We start from the raw sequence: 19,350 nt of genomic DNA, 5'->3' as shown, positions 1-19,350 counted from the left end.
GTCACTTCAAAGACACACGACGAAGCCACTACTCCATTCATTCGTCATTCTAGCAAGCAACAGTAAAAAAAATTTCTGGTGAAAAACTTGTGTGATGTTTTGTGTCTATTTTGTGGAATGTTCCACCGTAATTTCGAAGTTTTGCGTTCCGCGTTCCGCGTAGTTCACGGCGCATTTCGGTAGTCGTTCCGACGGGCGAAGATTTCGACGGATTCCTTCGGTGAAAAGACAGCAAACGACGTCTTTTAATCCGCACACGCAAAAACGGCTACGCTCAAAAATGTGTTTGACCTGCACATTTTTAGTAAACATCCATGCCGCACATGACTGTGTTGGGAACACACATTTTTTTAAAATTGCTCGTACGCTCACATGAGCATGTATTTTGCAATAATTTCGACATGGCAGCTCACTGGGTTTATGAACCACCTTCAAATACCGAAAAATATTGATATTTTGCAAAAATGTGAGCGTACGAGCAATTTAAAAAAATGTGTGTTTCCAACACAGTCCCTGTGCGGCATGGGCGCTACTCAAAAATGAGCGTTTTTATTTTAGAGAGCAGTGCAGCACCTGTCCGCCGTCGTGTGTAGTTCGATTAGATCGCCAGGGCTCTGCCTCTGCCACAAAGCAAAGGTGTGATAAAAGGAGTTGCTTGCTGCTTCGGGTGGAGTGTGTTGTGTGGGGGGAAAGAAGAGGGTGGCAAGGTGTTCAATCTCTTCGGGTCAAGGAGACATGGTTGGTGCCTGACGTGAAGTGTTGTTTTTGCAGTCGGAAGAATTCGATGGAAGATTATTGTGTTTTTGTGCATGGAATCCATATTCTTTGTGTTGTGTTGCAAAGAATTAGGGAGAAGTGTGTGACTAACGTGCAGATTGGATAAATTTTCTAATAATTGATTGGAATTCCGAAGGTAATCTTTGCGAAAGAACATCTAAAACGGGGTCATCAAAAACATTGGCTTCGTGGGCCTGTCAAATGCTTGGGGTCGTTCCATGCCAAATAGATAAAATTATAAACATTTAATGAATAGATAGCAAACTTTTAAAAATAGTTCAATGAAATTAATATTGATTACACTCTAAAGAATTTTCACTTCCGATTTACGTGAAATATCACGTAGCTCATCCTTATTTTCAAAATCTCAAAAGTTACGTGACGTCAGTAACTGTCACTCAAAAACCACGTCGTGTGCACCGCCCTGTTTGGTTAAATCCACCTTATTTTCACGTAAATCGTTTCAATGCGTTTGTGTTGGTGTACTTCCGACTTGTAAGTTTCAGCGAAACGAAAGTTACGTGAATTTTCAGGTGTGAAAAAACAGTTCAATATGGCGTCGAGAAGTAGGTTGGCGAAAGAACTGCATGCTGAGTTTCTGTGCAAGTTGCTGCAAGTATTGAGGTAATTTAATTGTTATTTATTATAAGCAGTTGTGTATTCTTCTATTTTCAATCATTTCAGGAGCTGGAATAGGTGTCTGACGGTATCGGAGGTCCAGTTTAACGGTGTTTGAAACGGCTGGACCTTGGGCTGGACTTCGAAAATTCTGCGTTAGAGCCCCGAGATTTGGTTTGTGTTATTTTTAGGAAGAGCCGTAGAAAGAAAACTACACTTCGGTTGACGGTTAAACTAGGAATGAAAATTTTATTTAAAATCTATACTACGCCTACTGTGATGCGTTTAGGCGTCGCTGTGGGTTACACATTCAAATTCAAATTCTGCACGCCTGCTGCTACTGACGACACTCCTCCTCGTGCAGATCTGGATTGACTCCTAATTGTTTTCGGAGGCTCTCCAAACGCACGCGATGTAATGGCTTGGTCAACAGGTCGGCGAGCATCTCTTCTGACGGACAGTACTGCAAATCGATTTGACGTTGTTGGTGTAGATCACGAACGAAGTAGAATCTGGTTTCGATGTGCTTCGTTTTGCGCTCCATACGGTCACTCTCAACCAATTTTATGCAGCTCTGATTGTCTTCGTACACGACAACGGGATCAGAAGAAAACACTCCAACGTCCTCCAGCAAACGCTTCGTCCAGATGAGTTCCTGGCATCCTTCTGCGAGCGCGACCAATTCAGCTTCGGTAGAGCTTAAGGCCACACACGATTGCTTCCTGGAACTCCACTGAATGACGCCTCCTCCGAACATGATCAAATGCCCAGATTTCGATTTTCGGTCTCGATGATCTCCGGCCCAGTCTGCATCAGCATACATCGAGAGACCGGCGGTGGTAGATCCAAGTGCTAGCTTGAAATGACTTGTCGCTCCTAAATACCTCAGCACCCGTTTGGCTTCGTTCCAGTCTTGCTGGTTTGGACAACTGGACTTTTGCGCCAAGATTGTGGTGCTCACCGCAATATCCGGACGCGTATGTAGGGCAACGTATAGTAATCCTCCGATCAAGCTCAAATACTGACTGTTATTCGGAAGCTGCTCCTGCTCCTCCTCCTTCAGCTGCAAGTAGCCTGGGTCGAGCGGAGTCTTTGCCGGCTTGGCATTCTCTAAGCTGAACCTTCCGAGAAGCTTCTGGATGTACGCCTGTTGGTTGAGCTTGAATCCATCCTCGCAACGTTCAACTTGCATCCCCAGGAAATGTCGGACATCGCCAAGGTTCTTGATGGCGAACTCCTCCTCAAGATGCCGCAAAATCGAACGGAACTCCTCCTCGGATTGTGTAACGACAATCATGTCATCCACGTATATGAGGATGTACGTGAACGCCCCTCCTTTCTTCCTGATGTATAGGCACGGATCGGCTTTCGATTGGACGAACCCCATCGCTTTAAATACGGAATCCACTTTCTTGTTCCATATGCGCGCGGACTGCTTGAGGCCGTATAGGCTCTTCTTCAGACGACAAACGGTGCGTTCGGTTCCGGAATGGAAACCCTCGGGTTGGCGCATATAGATGACTTCATCCAGCTCTCCATTAAGGTACGCCGTCTTGACATCCACATGCTTCACGACCCAATTGTTGCGGGCAGCGACAGTCAGCAGCACGCGAAACGTGACTTGCTTCGCCACGGGCGCGAAAACTTCGTCGTAATCGACACCAAACTTCTGCGTGAAGCCTTGTGCTACAATCCTCGCTTTATGCCGTTTGAAATTTCCTTTCTCGTCCTGTTTGGTTTTGAACAACCACTTGCAGCCCACTGCACGCTCGCCGGGTGGCAAGTCAACTAGCTCCCATGTGTTGTTTCGCATTAACTCACGATATTCTTCCTTCATTGCAGCTCTCCAGTGGTCAGCGTCTGCGGATCGCAACGCTTCGGTGAAACTGCGGGGGTCATCGCAGCCCTTGCTCACGAGACAGTTCCTGGTCGACGCTCCTTGTTGCGTTTGCTGCTGGCTCGCAGCGGGAACCGATGCGACTCGTGAAGTACCGGCGGTTGATCGATCCTGATGCTGTTCTGAAAATTGGTAGGAGGGCAGGCCTTTGTTCGGAAGATAAAAGTCATGGTACTTGCCTGGGAAAACGCGCTCCCTGCCGCTGCGCCTCAACACCTGTGACTCGGGTGGATATGAAGATTTTTGCGGGGGGAGCGCAATGATTGTCACGTCACCGGATGCTTCATCCGAAAGATCGCCTTCGCTGGTGTCTGCTTGCGAGAAGTAGTTTGAAGCATCGGAGTCGTCCGACTGGTCATCTGCGGACTGAACCTCTTCCGGATCGGGTCGCTCATCTGGTTCGGGCGACTGAACGACGACGACTTCACCTGGTGGTTCTTCAAAGTCAAGCTTCACAAACGTACGAACTGGTGTAGGCTTCCTAAGTGGAGCAGATGCCGGACTTGGTGACGGCACATGAGACGGCTCACTGATGAAGACGACGTCACGACATTTGAAGACCTTCCTGGACACAGGATCGTACAGGCGGTATGCCTTCGTGTCTTCGTCGAATCCTACGAGAACGGATTCCTTCGATTTGGCGTCCCATTTGCGCCGTTTTTGCTTCGGGATGTGTGCCATGACCTTGGCACCGAACACACGGATGTGCGCCAAATCCGGCTTGCGGCCACTCCAAGCTTCTTCCGGCGTTTGCTTGTGCCCTCTGGTCGGGGAACGGTTCACCAAGTATGTGGCAGCTGCCACCGCTTCGGCCCAGAATGCCTTGGGTAGATTTGCCTCAAACAGCAAACATCGAGCCCTCTCGACAATTGTCCGGTTCACGCGTTCCGCTAAACCGTTTTGTTGCGGGGTGTACTCCGTCGACGTCTGGTGCCGGATGCCCAGTTCCTTCAAGCGTTTCTGGAAAGACTTATTAATGTACTCCTTACCATTGTCCGTTCGAAGAATCTTCAGTTTGCATCCGGTTTGACGCTCAGCCTGAGTGCGGAAATGGTCGAATGCTTGCAGAACTTCTGTCTCGGATTTCCTCTCCAAGAAATAAACGGAAATACGCCTCGTCTTATCGTCGGTAAAGGATATGTAGTACCGACTACCGCCCAACGACGACTCCTCCATGGGTCCACAGATGTCGGAATGTACTAACTCCAACACTTCGCTGGCTCGATGTCCCTTTTTCGGAAACGGTAGACGAGACTGTTTTCCCATCGCACAAATAACGCAATTTTCGCATTTCGCCTCGCTGAACTCGATACCAGAAGCCAGTCCATCCTTCAGCTGCTTTAATCCGCCGATGTTCAGATGTCCCATTCTTCTGTGCCACACTTCCATACCACTTGATGTGCACGCCAGCGACGACGACGACGACGACTTTTTCTCATCGAATCGAAACAGGCCTTTCTCTACATCGTGGCAACCCGTTGCTATGACGACGCCTGATGGATCGATCACCTTCACACCGCTTGCAGAAAATTGCACCACGTGGCCGCGGCGAACGATTTGACTTACCGAGAGGAGGTTATTCGACATCGACGGGATGAATTTCACATCATTCACTTCTATCGGTGGGCTTTCGGGAGAGCACTTTGCATCCAGTTTCGCTAAACCGGTGGCTACGATGGTCATAGCAACATTATCCGCTGCCACAACTGTGCCGCTTGCTGCCCTGGCGTTCACCAGAAGGCTTTTATCGTTGGTGAAATGGTCCGACGCTCCTGAATCGAAATACCAAGTTGTGGAATCTGCGCCGTGGTTCGTCGACAAAACTGCACTGAACGCTGACCCTCGGTTCGCTTGACAGTCTCGGGCGATGTGTCCAAACTTCTTGCAACGCTTGCACCTGGGTCCCCTCGGCTGCTCGGCTGACTTTTCGTGTGCGCTTTGCGGATTTCTCGCCGGCGGGCCCTTTTTGCCAACAAACGCTGTCTTGTCCCTCGTCGTCTGCACTTCCTGGAGTAATTTGGTTTTTATGCTGTCGCCGGTGATCGCCGTTCCAGAGCTTTCCAGGGCCATAATCATCGGTCTGTACTCCTCCGGCAGTCCGGCTAGCAGCAACGTTCCAACCCATTCTTCCGATATGTCGAATCCAACACCCCGGAGTTGGTGGGCAGTTGAAACGATTTGCGTTACGTACGTGTCGATGGAGTCACACGCGGCCAACGTGGTGGTGATGAGCTTCCTGAGGAGTCCTACGCGCCGGGTCAGGCCGGTGTCTTCGAATGCCGCCTCAAGCTTCGCCCATACCTCGCGGGCCGTTTTTGCGTCCTTCACGTGTACGTAATTGACGGGGTCGAGTAGAAGGATTATTTTAGCACGCGCCTTCCTATCCTTACGTGCGTCCACCGCCGGGAATGTTCCGTCAGGGTTGGCTATCGGCTTCACTGCTTCCCAAAGGTCCTCGAGTTCCAAAAATGTCTCCACCGCGAATTTCCACGTGGTCCAGTTTTCACGGCCGGCCAAACGTTCGATGCACGGTAGCGTTGACGAAATTTGAACTGCGTTCGGGTTTCCTTGGGGGTCACCGATTCCGCGGACTCCTGCGGCATTTTCCGGCGATGCCATTTTCACTTTTCTTCGATTTTTCCTACTTTTTCACCTGGCCCATAACCTTTTAGGAAGAGCCGTAGAAAGAAAACTACACTTCGGTTGACGGTTAAACTAGGAATGAAAATTTTATTTAAAATCTATACTACGCCTACTGTGATGCGTTTAGGCGTCGCTGTGGGTTACACATTCAAATTCAAATTCTGCACGCCTGCTGCTACTGACGACAGTTATCTAATCACAGACGATTAGAAATTAATGTAGATGTATTACTTTGTACCGTCTTACCCCGTTGGTTCGACACGTTTTAATACGACACTTTTTAATTCGTACCCCGCTTATTCGACACATGTCGAATTAAAAAGTGTTCGAATGTCACAGCGATGTATACTGTAAATGCAAAACAGTTTGATGTTGCGGTTATACTCCCACCCGCAGCAGCTACTCTTGCAGCCGCTAATTTCGGAAGTACTGAGTTGGTGCTATTCTACATCCAAACCGCCTGGAGACCAACCGGAATGAACTGAGGATGGCAATAATCGCAGAAAGAACGAGCTATTCATTCGCACCATCGCAATATCTGTTGAAATTATGTTTCATAACAACTCCGGAAATCAAAACAAAAACAAAAATAGAGTTGCCAAAATTCAATGAGCATGATGGTGTAGGGTGACCAGTTTGTCGAATTAAAAGTTTACCCCGGTTATTCGACAACAGTCGGTGTCGTATTAGCGGGGTAATACGGTATGTAGGCGTACATATATTAGTTACTCCAGAATAAAAAAACTAATTAAGATTTTTCTTCGTTACATATTGGTACCAGCTTGTAGCGTATTTGAGGAGGCAAGAGTTTTTAAATCCCTACAAAATGAAACGACATATTTATTAACCGGGAGGCTTTTGCTTTTAATGCTTTTTCCTCGACTTTTTAATTGCATTTCGGAAGGATTTAAAATCTCTTGCCTCTTCAAATATGTTGCAGGTTGATGCAGCTGCTTTATTTTCATTCCAAAACATGAATAAATTACGTGAAGTTTGTGTAGAACTAATCATGATTTCACGTAAAACCTACCCGCATAATCACTAACAGTAAATGCAATGTTTCTTATACTGTAGATGACTATTAGTTATTGACATTTAACTATTTCACAGACTACCCGAGATAACAGTAAGATAACCATTCCATGTACAGATTTGCCAGTCTGACAAATGGTAAGCAGCCAAATTACAGTATGTGGAATAGGCGGTTAAGATAGGTTACCATAAAAAATCGCTCGTTTTCTCGAACAAATTTTTCGCAATACAGTAAAGGATACAGTCAATATACTATCCAGTTTTTGAGACAATCCACTGCATAGCAAATGGTTAGAGATCAGTTTAACAATAAATGTGGAAGGAAAACGAACAATGTATGTGTTATTATTGGTTTATGGTCTTCCATGATATTTTAAGCTTATGGCATATGGTTCAGATATATTGAAACCGTTTAAAAATAAAAAGTGGTTATGCGTTAGCTAAAGATTTGTTTTATTGAAAAAAATATTTTTCCACGAATTTATCATACCGTCATACCAAGCATACATAAACGGAGGAGCGTCTCGGGTTATTCCGAACGGATGAAATGGGTTGTTATGTCGATGGAATTCTCCGACTTGCGACTTGTTCCATTTTGGGCCCGGCCGCTTCCACGGAAATTAAAACTTACTATGGACCTTCCTCCAGTGGCAGCAGATTTTTACTCGCAAGAGGCATACAATTCTCTCCCGCTGCAAGACGAATCCTTCCTCCTCCGTTTTGAGGAATCCCTCGAAGTTGCACTCTCAAGTTCGCGTATTCTGCAAAATAATTTACATTCGATAAGATATGGCATAAACAACAAATTTACGAGTTATGGAAAACTTACCCTTGTTTCATCCAGGGTCAATGTCTTAAATTTGACAGGTCCGGCCCATCGTATGGGTTTGTTAGTATTGGTAGCGAAAAAAATGTAAACATGCGACAAATTGGCGGTGACGTCAAGTTTGCAAAAACAAAAATAGATTGCTTGCAATGTGAATTGGAATAGTAGTTCTTTAAGTACTTCTGTGTTCTAAATAAAGAATTTCCATTAGTTTTTTATTCAATTTATGGTAGTGTGATAATCCACTAATGTTGGCATACCACGGAGAATCGAAAGTTAGCTTGTCAAGCCATCAGAAGCCAGCAGTGCAGCAGAAATCACCAAGGAATCACATCCGCCGTGACCTCGTTTTGCGGCACCAAAGAAAGTCCACCAGAAGCAGATTCCTGAATTAAAACCATCTACCTTCCAAAGAATATCAACTAGGCACCACAAACTACATATTATAAACTTCACCGACAAAATATGTATGCGGTTAAGCTTGAAAGTTTCGGATGCATAAAAGTAAACTTTGCAGTAGGTGGCTTTGGCTGTGGATCGCGCAACAACGGGAGATAGATTCTGGTCTTGGAGATTGAGGAAGCGGAACCATCATAGAATCTAGAGATTCGCGGAACAATATCGGCAATAGTAGGATCCGAAAACAAATCGAGTCCCGATGATGACCAACATAGTGAGATCAACCTGGATAGTTAAATAAAACTGATACCGATAGTAATGGAACTAAAATAATTATAGTTCTCTGATAAGCATTTCAATTTAAAAGTGATAAGGTGACTTGGGGTATTTTTGGCAGTCATGTTTTCTTGATTACGAGGGGATTCTGTCGGCAACATTGCCTAAAACTTGACCATGTAAAAGAGACGAACCAGCCAAGGGCTGAAAGTCTCTCTAATAAAGACAAATCAATCAATTGACCATGTAAATAAGTGTGATAGTGGAAGTTTTTAGGTCAACTTTGAGTTCAATCGATTCTTAGAACCCCTTGACGAAGAGAACAAAGCTGCCAAAAATAGCATTTGTTCCCCTATTTCAGTACCCGAAAAAGTGTAAAAGTGTATTGTATTCGTGGACAGATAATATTTAAATCACCAGACACTCATTAATAGAGGCAATTCAATCATAGGCTACTACAGTGTTTCAACGATCAGAAAGAATTTCAATCATTCATGGATGTATTACTGGTTTACGATTGTGCTGTTTTTTCCCGAATACCCCATTTCTCCGGATGACTATCATTATTGCTCGAAGCGACCAGTTATCATAAACAGTTCGTGGTCCAAGGGCATATATAACCTATGAGTTGTTGAAAGAGTAAACCGACAATTAACTGAAAAGTGTTTAGACCAAGGTTCAGACAGTATTCGAAGAACTAGTAGCGTTTCTTCTGCATTTTTTTAGACACTAGCTGTCCCCGGCAAACTTCGTCTTGCCTACTACGTTTTTGACGTTTCAAGTCCCTAGCCAAGTCCAAGTCCCCATTCAAAATGTATGAAACATCGATTTTCAAACACAAAAAGATAGATAGATAATGTTCTGTTCTAATCATATGATCCTTCTTCCCAAAATAACCTTAAGAGATAATCGGTGATGAGAAATTGCCCATTGCATATACTGCCCCCGCTCGCATAACAGTCCCATCTTTGCTGGATTTCCTATTCATATAGGACTGTTTTGCGAGTGAGGCAGCTTAATGCCTGTGTGATACTGAACGTCAGAAAGATATGAACATGATTTTTTTCAACTTATTTTCCAAATTCGTTGTATCTTTGAATAAAACATTTTCAGTTCGAATCGATTTATTTACGTGTTTTGAAAATTTTGATCGATATGGTGAGATCAAGGATCGGATATAGCCACGCCGTGATGATCTGAAAAATAATTTAGTTATTTGTAAAAAGCAAGGTAAAACGTAATGTAAAACAGAAATATTTCAGAAGATTTTACCTAGCACCTGTCTTCAATTGATTATATGGTTTAGTTTTCTACTATTCTGTCGAATAGCTGGAGTTCGCTCCTTTTTGTATGCTTCACCTGCGTTTTCTTTGCCCCTATGTCTGCGTTTCTTTCTAATTTTGTTTTCATGAATTTTGCTCTCCTCCAAACGTTTCTTCAAATGTCGTACTCGTATGTTAATTCTGCTGTCAACGTATTTTTTTATAATTTTTTGTGGAACTTCGGGAAACTGCTTATGCAGTCGACTGATAGATCTTTGCTGGACATTTGTAGGATCCCGGAAGCCAATTATAGACCGGTCTTCAGTCGTGGGTTCTGATTTATTATTGACATGATTGAAGAACGAATCCATTTGAGAACAAACATTATTCCACGAATCTGTCGGTTGTAATAGTCCTCCATAGGACAAATCTTGTACGTAGTTCTCAGGTCGTGAATCATCTTGATCTGCATTCTGCAGTGTGTGAGTGTAATTTGCAAGGTCAGGGAAATTTTTCAGTAATCCTCGAGCCACGAATCCGGCAAAATATTCCCCACCGTCAGCTTCCTCTAGACTACTTTCTCTTGGGACAAACTGCCACGGCTCATCATCATCATCACTGTCAACATCGTTCAAATTATCTTCATTTTTCCTCTTTGTATTAACGTTCATTTTCTTCCGAAACAGTCTTGCCATAATAAAATCTTCATCGACTTGGTTGTCCTCAGTATTTTTGTTACGTTTCAAATTGGGCACATTTTTCCCAAGAAAAATTAGTCGTAAACGATCGAGTGCCTTCAACGGAGACGGGTGGTCATGAGTTCCACCGTTCAACCTTATGATAGCAAAAAGATTTTCAATAAAATCTTGGTTCAATTTGTAGGTCATGATAAAAATCACTCCATATTGCTCCTGCATTCTTAAGAACAGCTTTTTCGTTGATGCTATAGAAATTAGAATCGCTTTTTGGAACACCTGAAAAACAAATTAAAAATAGCAAGATTTAAATTATTAAAATATGTTTAGTCTATATGGTCGGTGTTATGTCAGAGCGAAAACATGTTCACACAGAGAAACAGATGTCACACCATAAACCGCTTTCTATCGATCACCTTTTTAACGGTTGATTCAAATTGTCGGTAGTTTGGTCAATAAATCGTAGCTGCAACTTTCTGTTTTCTGAGAAGTGATTTTTGGGATAATATGTTTTTCGGTGTGATGTGAATTTCGAAGCAAGTTAAAGGTATTGGTTTTTCGGGAAATAACATTCATAGTATAGGATCTAAACACCGCTAGCCATGATGGTCTCCAATAGCGGAAGGTCCGAAAGAGCTTGAAACTATTGAGAAATCATCATGTCTACAGGTCGTAAGCCCTGATAAAGTGTGGAACGTTTTGATGGCTGTGATCCCTGACCATCATGTCAAAACCCAGGGATACCCAAGTGACCATACTGTTAGGGTGTAGGGGTTGCATGTGTGAGGCGCATATATTGACAGGCATTGCTATGGACCGTTAGGGCTGAGTAGGGTCGAAGAATGGATCTACGATTGCTGAATTATACTGAAAAACTCGTGATTCAGCAGTGGTGGCACCGCTTTCCGCTTTTGGTCGGCCTTGGTGGTTTGTGTGGGGTGGTGCGTGTCGGTGTGTGTGCTTTGTGCGTGTGGTGCTTACGGCTTCAGCAGGGTGGTTACTTGGGTAGTGTGGGATAATTGGGTTTGGGACTGAGGGGGTCGTCGTTGATAAGGCCGACATCATTGAGTGCTCAGTGTTGGCGGTTGTATTGGTGACGATTTCTTCAGCCTTAAGATCTCATTTATACCACGCACAGATTTTTGGGAAGAGGGAGTACTTTGTAATGCAAGAGAGGGACTTAAACTCTGCGTTACGGGTTGGGCGAGGTCATGCAGATAGACTCAACCCAGGTGACCGTGCGGCTCGGACAGTGATGCATGAATGAGTGCGGTGTGGGTGAGGTGCGCTGCCCTGTGGGTGCAGTTGAGTCCGGGTTGGAGTGGAAAGAGACCCTTCTCTACTCTAGGTCGGGTTCGGTTGTACGGGCGTGGTAGTGTTTGTCTTATTTGTGCCGTGTTGTGCGTGATTTGCGGCTCGAGCTGTGTGGTTACTTGGGAAGTATTGTGCTCTGTAATCTAGATTTTGGTTTTAAGGTGAAGCTAAGGCTGGGCTGTGCCTCGGATTTGTTGGGCGCAGGTCGGGAGAGCTGGTGGCAGTTTGTGCTGGGGGGTTTACTCGATTGGTTATTCACTGATGGTGGCCAGTCGATCGACTTATCGGCGCTGCCTGTCATTTGGTTCTTGGGGTTTGTGCTCTCGAGGTTCGGGGCGTTGCTTCGTTGTATCTTCGCTTTAATACTAATATTCCTTGTTTGATTTAACTGACTGTTTTCTACAGGCGTTTAACTCATTCTATTTCATAGATTGCCAAATTTAAGGGTAATGGTTCAATAGGGTGTTAGCTATCAGAGTGGATTAGAACGAGTTGGCGCCTACAATACACCAACACTGACACACACACTCCAATACTTACACGCACACATGCACCTACAACTAGCTGTAAAAGACCAGTGGGCGGGACAATGGTGCCTACCCAACAGTTGTAGGTGGGGTGTTTGGCTTAGCTACAAGACTTGGTCCGGCAAGCCCATAAACTTCAATTGGTAGACGTATTGCCTAGTGAAAAGACAACGCAGATGGGCGAAAGCCAGGGGATGCGTTGATAATAGCAGAATAGCAGAATAGCAGAATAACATTCATAGTATAGGATCTAAGACTCACCTCAAGATGCGACCTATGTGGCAAGCAGTGCCGATTTAAAGCTCTGATGTTCTTCATCAGCTCAGCCATATCATCCAGTATTTTGTCTTGATTGGGAAGATCCATGCCATAGCATTTTTTACTTGGAATGTTCTGCGAAATTTGGTACGAATTCATGACGTCGAACCACAGATTGACTTTCTCAATTATTTCTGCTAGGAGGACCGCCTCTTCATACTCTCCAAAATGGCGCCGTAAATTCACGGCCGTCGTGTGACTTAGCAACTCAGCAGCTAAGCGCACATTTTGCCTTTCAGATTTCTGCACGGTCAAATGTTTTATAGAAATTTTGAAAAGAGAATTCAGTTCTATGTTTTTTGATTGTGCGTTTTGGGATGCCATCGGGTTTTGTAGAGTCGATGCCTTTTCCACCAAAAGTTCCAAGAACTTCTTAGTGACCAGCTTGCCTGTGTAAAACAAGAGTAGTAAAACTTTAATAAGATAGTTAATTTACAGACAAATAGACGTAACATCAACAACAATTTTCGTGAAAATCCACCACCCACTTTACACTACCATCGTCAACAGAAGGCGCTAGAGTGAAACGTCAAACGCAATGAAAAATGATGTGCGCACCTCTGGTTTTGAAAGCCACAACTTTGAATGCTCGTGAAAAGCGTGGTCGATAGTAATTTCGGAGGTGTTACGTCTGTTTGTGGGTTAATAATCCTTCTAACAAGGAATAAAAAGACATACAAAAATTTCAAACTGTGTTTAAAGATCTGTTCTGTAGTCCAATGACCATTGGGCTTAACACATTGAACGACCGAACATTTATAAGGTTAAACTAACTAATCATATACCTATCTATAGGTATTACTGACGTATACGTCATATAATCTATATATGCTCCCGCCTATGGCATTTACTTGCTCTATTTGTATTTACCTTTGTAGTAAAATCCGTGATCCAATAACCAGTTTCGGATGAGTTTAAGAAGATGAGGTGCGTCCGGAAAAAAGAAAATGTCCTCGTTGGTGACAGGGTGCTTCATACTAGTTCGTCCCGAAGAGTAGTCTATGCCAATTTCGTTCCACAATGTCCGGTTTTTCGAGCTGCAATCATGTACGTTTCCCACAACTGTGAAACCGATTTCGTGTAACCGAGTGATGACTTCATTCAAGATAGGCAACGTCACTGCCTGATCGAAGTTGACATATATTGGCTGCTTCCAGTTAGAAAAAAGTCCACGAGCTGATATGACCTGCATTTCGTTATGAGGTCCTACTATCTCATCATTCCGTCTGTCACGCTCGAACGTTTGGCTGACTGACATTTCATCGTAGCCCAGAATAACTACTTTCTCTCGTTCTGTCATATTCGCACCAGCTAACTTGAGGACCGTCAATACATCGGCGATAATCCCTTTCCGCATGTCAATGTTGGATGCCCATTGCCTAAGAGTTCGGAGACACGGTAAAGGAATCCTCATTTCTCGACGAACAATTTCGTAGCCAGGTTGACTGTGGTACCTGTGAAGGATATAATAAATCATAGTATATTTGTTAGCATAAATTTGTTGGCATAAATAGGGTCAGGGTTTAAAATACTCAGTTTATTTGTAACCAAATGACACTGTGGAATACATGCGTACCGTGAGGTCGCCATTCACCGCTCGTTTCATTCATAGAAATTGTATGTAACGAGCGTCGAATGGAGCATGAGCGGGGAATGGCGGCCTCACGGTATATTATCTAGCCGTATGCAAAATTTCAAGTCAACTAGTATGAAAGCGACTGAGTTACAGTGGAATAGTTTCAATTTTGTCGTTACCTCAAAGAAAATGCCATTTGAATATCTTCTGGTGTCCAAATAACTCTTTTCTTGTTTCCGAGGATTAAGTCGGCCTGATTCGGGGTGAACACCTTGAGGAATGCTGATCGGATTCGCGAATTGATCACGGATTCAGGAACGTTTTTCAACTCAGCGCAAGCCTTTCGAAGGGTTTCAACGTCCTGGTCCTGGTCATCCTTCTGTTTATTTAGTTGTCGGATATCACGCTGTAGTGTTTTAATGTGTGAATCCTTGCTCCGTAGCTAAAATACAGAAGATAAATTTAAAAAAAAATAGTACTCTTTTTAATAATAACATTTACCTGCATTCGAAGGTTTCGAATCGTTTGCCGTTGATGTTGCAAAATTGTATTTAGCCTGGCAACAGAACCACGAGATGCTTTGGGTTTGATGATTGATTCGGCTCGTTCGCTCTCTTCAGGGATCTCGCAAATGATTTGATCTTGATCCGGGAGCGAAATAATTGAGTCTCCAGAGCCACGCTGTATTTCAGGCCTATTGATAGCTTCGGACCCTTCAAGAATCTCAGAACTGATTTCCAAATCATGAGCTGTTGACTTCATCACGGTATCACACAGCAACTTGATGTTGTAGTCCGGATCAATTTCATCGGATACGATGATCGTGCTGCATAAATCAGGGATGAAGCTTATGTCGAGTGATTCTTCGAGTTTTTGTTCTGTATCGGGACACGAAAGCTCGCTCTCGATAGAGCTGGGTAAGCTGTTATCAGCATCCAGATTATGAGTCGACACCGGGCCCGGGGAACACGACATGCGCTGAAAGTCATCAGACAGTGCTTCCGGAAACTTCTGGTGCTGCTGTAGAAGAGTTTCGACCAACTTTCCACGTGACTTCCGACGTGCACGTTTGAAACGTTCAGATGGTTGTTGTTCCATATCGAGACACGAAAGCTCGCTCTCGGTAGAGCTGGGTAAGCTGTTATCAGCATCCAGATTATGAGCCGACCCCGGGGAACACGACATGCGCTGAAAGCCATCAGACAGTGCTTCTGGAAACTTCTGGTGCTGCTGTAGAAGAGTTTCGACCAACTTTTCACGTGACTTCCGACGGGCACGTTTGAAACGTTCAGATGGTTGCTCCGGAGGTAAGTGTAGAACAGTTGGAACAGCTAAAAATATATATTTGTTACACATGAGTACATATATAAGATCCTATTTTAACCTACCATTTAGCGTCAAGCGGCGTCTACGGATGTCCGGGTCGTAATAGTTATGATAATCTTCCGGGATAAAATGTTTGGAGCACACGTAAATCGGCCAGTCTTTGTTGCAGTTCGTACCAATGCCGCAGAACAACAACCACTTTTTTCTTACGTCTTCTTTCTTTGGAACGCGATGAAGCTTTATTTTCACAGCGCTATTTTGAATTGAGTACCGCCGGGTATCGCATTTTCGCACAGAGCACGCCATTTCCACACAAAACTGCATCAAATAATGAAAAATCAGTACAGCCTGCAGGAAACTTTATGTAAATAATAAACGTGACGTCACCACTTTTGGCAGCGATCAAAACAATCATCGACTATAGTGTATACAGAGAGTCACACGACTACTATGATACATCTCACAAATACATTATGCTTTTTCATCCGCACCTGTAAATCCAGCACATCGATCCAGGGTTTCATCAAGACCGCTCCATGCACTTGAAACCGTTTTTCGAGGCGATTTTAAGTTTGTTGTCGCTCAGCTCGCGAGCGAAAGATTTTGTTTTTTTTTTTTCTACAAAACTGAAAACTGCAAAGTTCAATCGGTACAGATACCAATGAAAGCTACTATTTGGCAAACTGTCAATTTTAAGTAGCATACAGTGAAATACGTATGTGTGAGTGTGTTGCGCAAATATAATCTCAAACCGTTTGATAAAAGGTCATTTTATATTGCCACCATGCCTCCCGGGTTTTCATCCTTATATTATTTGACAATTTCTGTACAATATGATATGTTGTTACAGCTTGGGATGGGTTACATAAACCGTTCTTTATGATCGAATGCTTCGAGTTTCACAGTTTCAACAGAAAAGCAACTGTTCGTGGTACAGTTACAGTAACAGATAAAGAAGACTTACTGTGCGGACTGTAATACAAATTGTATTTCACTATGCGGGTACCTAAGATTCCAGTAGCTCTCACCCACATTTCACGTAAACGATGCATAAAATTCATGTCAAATTTACCTGAATCATCACGTCGATTACCCAATCTCAAATGAGTCCAGCTACCTGAAATTCCGGCGAAGGCTACGTGAAAAATATGGTGGACGAAAACTACCTATCTTTTCACGTAAATCGGACGTGAAAATTTTTCAGAGTGTAGTTATCCAAGCTCTGATGGTCCATATAGTATCAGGTATCAGAAGGCCGGCTCCAGAGGCACGTTATCCCCCATTTGGGACATTTGTGCCATCGCCAAAATAATAGCCTATTTCATCATCTACCTGAGGGAAAAGGAAGGAAATAAGGATAAGGATGGGGATAATGACAGGTAGGGAAATAGGAAAAATACCCTGGAAGAGGATACTAACGCATAAGCGTACCACAATGGGTTCAAACAGCGTCCTGAAAAGGACACTAATAACGCATAAAGCGAAAGAGAGCCTATATAGCTCTTTACCACGGCGGGTTAAGAACAACAGAATATCCTGAATATTCAGGTCTTTGAAGTCAGTTTCACTTAATGAGTGTTTACCGAATACTCGGAAACGCAGTTCCGCAAAAACTGGACAATTACATATCAAATGATACGAAGTTCCATAATCGGATTCACAGCTATCACATGCAAATGAATCAGCTTGCTGAATATTCGCCATGTGATAGCTGAGTCGGCAGTGGCCAGTCAAAGGCTTTGGCCAGAATGCTGCAATTCTGCTTTGGCAGATTTGTAAGGTACTTCGCCACCCTTGGAGATGGCTCAGTACAATAAAATTTGGTTTGACGACATGATTCCAAACTACCTTTTCCAGTATTGTCTGTGTTGTGAATCTGAAGCTTTACCCAACACTTTGATATCAGAATAGCTGGCTCAGGGCCAATGAAATCATGTGATGCTCCAGTGCGAGCTAACTCATCAGCCAATTTATTTCCAGCGATGGAAGAATGGCTAGGTACCCATACAAGGTGAACAGCGTTGCTGAATTCAGCTCCTCGATTTGAGTTCGACAAACGATAACTATCTTCGACCTGGAGTTGGCCGAAGTAAGTGCTTTAATAGCAGCCTGGCTATCTGAATAGAAGTATGTATATGGCTTTGCCCGTTACGTGTTGCTGAAGTGCTGATTGCAATCCGCACATAAGAGCACATATTTCAGCCTGAAAAACGGTGCAGTGTCTATCAAGTGAGTAAGACTGATCTAGCCTTAGCTCACGAGAGTGGACACCAGCACCTGCTCGACCTTCGAGAAGGGAGCCATCAGTGTAACATACGCTGCCGTCTGAAATACTTCTCTCCCGATAACTAGATGTCCACTCTTCTCGGGAAGGGAATTTCGTGGAAAATGTCCTATATGCGGAATTGTAAGCAATTGTAAGATCACTTGGAGCAAGGACAACTTTGTCCCAATCCACCAAAAGTGGAAACAACCAGGTGTGTGTCGATCTTAGGTTTACAGAAGTTTCCTCTAATAAAATGAGCACCTGTAGAGGGTATACTTGGGTTTTAAACCCCAAGTTGTACCAAAGGTGCACCGGCAATGCCCGAAGGCCATACAAACTTTCTTGATTCTGAACTCAATGTGAGGTGTCCAGGAAAGCTTGGAATCAAGAATGACTCCAACGTACTTTACCTGTTCAGTCACATCGATTTCAGAATCAAAGAGACGCAAAGGTCGAACGCCATTACGGTTTCGCCTTTCCGTGAAAAGAACGAGATGTTTTACTCGGATTTACCGAAAGGCGCTAGGAAAGGCGATATTGGTAACACCACCCCTCAACTACCTGAAGGGTGCTTTGCATCAGTTCGAAAAGGGTGTTGATGTACAATGTTAGGTAGTCGTCGGCAAAACCATAAGTAGGAAAGCCGCTATTATTGAGTTGCCTCAATAGCATATCTGATACGAGATTCCACAAAAGTGGTGACAAGACTCCCCCATGGGGGCATCCACAAACACTTTATTTCCTAATCGCCGCTTGACGCAATGTCGAGAAGAGATGTCGGTTTTTGAGCATTTCGTTAATCCAATTGGAAATCATTGGAAATATACCATGACCCCGTGCGGCTTCCAATATGGCATCAAAAGGCACGTTGTCAAAAGCACCCTCGATACGTAAGAAAACACCCAAGCAGGATTGCTTTTGAGCGAATGCCTTCTCGATATCGTAAACAACTTTGTGCAAAAGAGTCACAGTGGACTTTCCAGATTGGTAAGCATGTTGGTTCACATGAAGAGGCACGTTGGCCAGATGAACATCACGGATGTGATGATCCACAATGCGTTCTAAGCATTTCAGAAGAAAAGAGATCAAACTGATAGGTCTGAAACTCTTTGCTTCTTCATACGACGCACGACCCACTTTCGGAATAAACTTCACAGTAATATCCCGCCAGGATTTGGGAATATACCCAGTAGCAAAACTGCAAACAAGTAGTTTTTTTTCAAAACATGTTTGAAATAATCAAATCCCTTCTGAAGCAAAATAGGATAAATCCTATCTGCCGCAGGAGATTTGAAAGGAGCAAAGCTATTAAGTGCCCACTCAATCGATTCTGTAGTTATGATACTCCGAGCCGAAGCCAGAGAGTCATAACTACAAGAAAAGACATCAGGTTCTTCATCAGAAGATGTAATATCCACACATCCGGGGAAGTGTGTACTGAATAAACATTCCAAAATTTCCTCATCAGAGGAAGTGAAATCACCATTTGGCAAACGAAGTTCGTTCACTCGGAAATCCTTAGATTTCGCAAGGATTTTGTTTAACCGACTGACTTCACTCAAACTGGAAACATTTGTACAAAGGTTTTTCCAGCCGGA

The 19,350-nt window shown here is 43.8% G+C and overlaps 1 protein-coding gene across 3 annotated transcripts in view; it reads left to right on the top strand.

Moving 5' to 3' along the window:
- The first annotated feature begins 566 nt into the window (after positions 1–566).
- Positions 567–19,350, top strand: part of LOC109402804 (ubiquitin carboxyl-terminal hydrolase 20) — a 54,540-nt gene continuing 35,756 nt past the window's right edge. For 2 of the 3 annotated variants that reach the window (XM_029856404.2, XM_029856408.2), the window contains exon 1: positions 567–913. The gene's annotated coding sequence lies outside the window, so the exon portion shown is untranslated. The remainder of the gene's footprint in view (positions 914–19,350) is intronic. The other variant, XM_029856405.2, reaches the window with a different exon arrangement.

The sequence above is a fragment of the Aedes albopictus genome, chromosome 3, assembly GCF_035046485.1.
Source record: "Aedes albopictus strain Foshan chromosome 3, AalbF5, whole genome shotgun sequence".
In the NCBI taxonomy this organism is placed as follows: domain Eukaryota; kingdom Metazoa; phylum Arthropoda; class Insecta; order Diptera; family Culicidae; genus Aedes; species Aedes albopictus.
Note: the sequence above shows the minus strand (reverse complement) of the source record. Positions and strands in the feature narration are given on the sequence as shown.